The following is a 3,418-nucleotide window of genomic DNA, read 5'->3' on the forward strand; positions in this document are numbered from 1 at the left end:
GAAAGCTACGTCGAGTGTCCAGGTGGTCTCTATAACGAGCAGTATACTTGTTTCACATATCATCCCGCAGCTCGTCCCTGGAGGGGGACATGTAAAATAGTCCCTTCCATTGCTTATCGCACTATTTGTATCATTCTGCTTTTACCGCAGCCTTTTTAAATAAACAATACATAGCTTCTGCCTATTATTGCATTCCTTTTTTTATCTATATATGTTCACTTATGACATGTTGCACCCGTACACTTTGGTGCGGCCAAATACACCAGGGGCTTAAGTACCCCAAAATATGGTGTGATAAGTCTGAACACTTTCACAAGTTCGGCACCCCGAACTTATAGCATTATATGCATCGGCTCCGAATCATGTCTTGGGTCAATAGTTGGGTTTGCCCGGCTCCCATGTTTTCGTACCTTACGTTCCGTTATATCGGCTAAGGTAGCGCTGGGAGAACCACTGCGATTGTGCCCCGGTTGAGCTGGGTTAAGCACCTCAGTGGAGAAAGCTAAAACTGACCGTCATGATAGGGCGAGAGTCGGTCGCTGTTCAAGAGGTTTTCGAGTTCCTAAAGACTTATGCCGCTTAGAGCGAGGAGTCGGCTTTGTCCGGCCCAGGCGTGGATAGCGCCTCGAACTCGGTCTTCCGAATACCAGGGGCTTCGCCGAAATTTAAAATTATAGAATTCTATGGCTAAGTGAGAGTGTTCAAGCATTACAGTCTGATTGCCTCGTTCGTTGCGTTGAGCGCCTCCCTCGAAGGACCCAAGAATGGGAAAAAGAGCGCTCAAGTTTATCCCGAACACCCCAGCACTCGTGGCATGGGGGTAGAAGCCGACGACTCGCCATCTCTCAAATTTAATAAACGGCCGCACAAAAGGTAATATTTTAAATTCACAAGCGTTGCCTAGCGCATATGAACAAGTTTTCAGCGGACAGGATAACAAATGCGAGTTTACTCAAAAATTACATCTTTGGAGAATTCACCCGCTATAAGGCGGGCACCCTTCAGGACGCCCTCATAATACATCTCGGGCTTGCGATACTCCTTGCCCGGCGGTGGTCTGTCCGTCACAAGCTTCTCAGCATCCATCTTGCCCCAGTGCACTTTAGCACGGTCAAGGGCCCTACGGGCACCTTTGATGCAGACGGAGCGCTTGACGACTTCAATCCATGGACAGACGTCCACCAGCCGCCTCACCAGCCCGAAGTAGCTCCCAGACATGGCTTCCTTAGGCCACAGCCGAACTATGAGGCCCTTCGTGGCCTGTTCGGCCACCTTATGGAGCTCGACCAACTGCTTCAGCTGGTCGCTCAAGGGCACCGGGTGACCGGCCTTAGCATACTGAGACGAGAACACCTTCTCTGTCGAACTCCCCTCCTCGGCTCGGTAGAACGCGGCAGCATCGGACACACTGTGGGGCAGATCTGCGAATGCTCCTGGCGAGCTCCGGATTCGGGTAAGTAATAGATAATTCACTTTCACATGCTTGCTTTGCATAAAGAATGCCTTACCCGCCGCTATCTTCTTCAATGCCTCAATTTCCTGGAGGGCTTTTTGGGCTTCGGCCTTAGCGGCTTTGGCGCTCTCAAGGGCCGAGGCGAGCTCGGACTCTAGAGTCTTTGAGTCACGCTCCAAACTCTCGTGTTTTTCCACAAGAGCCTGGAGCTCTTGCCGCACCTCCGCCACCCGCGCCTCCTGCTTCTCTCGCTCGGTGCGCTCCGCGGCTGCATTGCTTTCGGCCTTGGACACCGCTTCCTTCAGGGTCTCCACCTCGTTCGTGGCCCCTGCAATACTCACATTATTCCTATCATTTTTGGCAACCACATCTTCTATATACTTCCATAAGGTATTACTTACCTTCCCTGTCCTCGAGCTGCTTTTTGGCAAGGCCGAGCTCGTTCTCGGACCGCTCAAGGCTTTGCTTCAATGCATTGACCTCCGCAGTCAGTGCGGCATAGGTCAGCAGCGTAGCCTGCATTCCCATATTGACATACCTATATTAGACTCCTGCATACATCTTTTAGATCCTCAGTTTGACTTTTCTTTCCGAACACCAAACTGAGCATCAGGGGCTACTGTCTATGTGGTAACATTTTTACATATATTAAATACTTACCTCAAAGCCTGTTAGAAGGCTGGCACAGGCTTCAGTCAGCCCGCTGTTGGCGGACTGAACTTTCTGGATCACCACACTCATAATAGTGTGGTGCTCCTCGTCGATGGAGGCGCCGTTAAGCGCCTCCAGCAAATTATCCGGTGCCTCTAGTTGGACGGAGGTCACCGTTGTCGCAGTCTTGCCCTTCTTACGAAGGGGCCGCTTGTCGGACTCCGGAACCACTGAAGGTTCCGGTGCGGAGTCCGGCCCAAGGACGGACTTAGAGCCCTTTGGGGTTTTATCCCCCTTGCGCCTGGAGTCCAGGAGGTCGCCTTGCGGTGCCTCCTGGACCACCTCCTCCTGGCTAGGACCCTTTTGGGACCCCACCTCGGCGTCGTTCGCAGCGCGAGGAGAGCAGGCAGCCGGAAGTGAGGTGCTATTCACGTCCGACGAACCCAGGGAGCCGCTCATTGAAGCATCGAGCCCGTCCTTGGGCGGGCTGCAGGGTTATATTCGGCGTTAGGAGAATCTGTGCGACAAATGAAACACCATGAGTTATTCTGGTATCCGAACACTTACGATTTCACCAGGGGCTTAGCCCCCGGTGGCCACTCCTCTCGCCGTTGTCGGCGTTGGTGGAGTAGTCCAAAGGGAGGGTCCTTCCCTTCTTGGACCCTCCGGCATCCTCAGTTGGGGCGGCCTTCCTTTTCTTCTCTCCCCCTGCTGGGGGAGAGGCCTCTTTTTCCTCCTCCTCATCTTCGCGGGAGGAGTCCGCCTTGGAGTCATTGGACGATGAGTCCGACAACACCTGGCGCCGGGAACTCCTTCGAGTTCCCGTGGCCTTCTTCTCCGGCACCACGTGAGGTGTCGGAACCAGCAGACCCGTCAATCGGCCGTCCGCTGGGTCTTATGGCAAGGGAGCCGGACAGTCAACCTGCCCGGACATCTTATGCCAATCCTGTCAAAGGCAAGGGAGTTTAGATCCCGCATAGAGTCAAACTATGAAAAAAATGTCCTGTAAAGGGTAAAATAGCTTACCTTGCTAGCTTGACGCTGCAAGCTGAATCCGCGATCTTCGGTAGCGGATGCGGGAGCCTCGACGCCCTTGAACAGCACCTTCCAGGCATCTTCGTACGTAGTGTCGAAGAGCCTGCTCAAGGTTTGGTGCTGTGTTGGATCAAACTCCCACACGTTGAAGGCCCGTTGTTGGCATGGGAGGATCCGGCGGATGAGCATGACCTGGACTACGTTGACAAGCTTGAGCTTCTTGTTCACCAGATTTTGGACGCAGGTTTGAAGTTCGGTCAGCTCTTCCGAATTACCCCA

The sequence above is a fragment of the Triticum dicoccoides genome, chromosome 2B (genome assembly GCF_002162155.2).
Source record: "Triticum dicoccoides isolate Atlit2015 ecotype Zavitan chromosome 2B, WEW_v2.0, whole genome shotgun sequence".
In the NCBI taxonomy this organism is placed as follows: Eukaryota; Viridiplantae; Streptophyta; class Magnoliopsida; order Poales; family Poaceae; genus Triticum; species Triticum dicoccoides.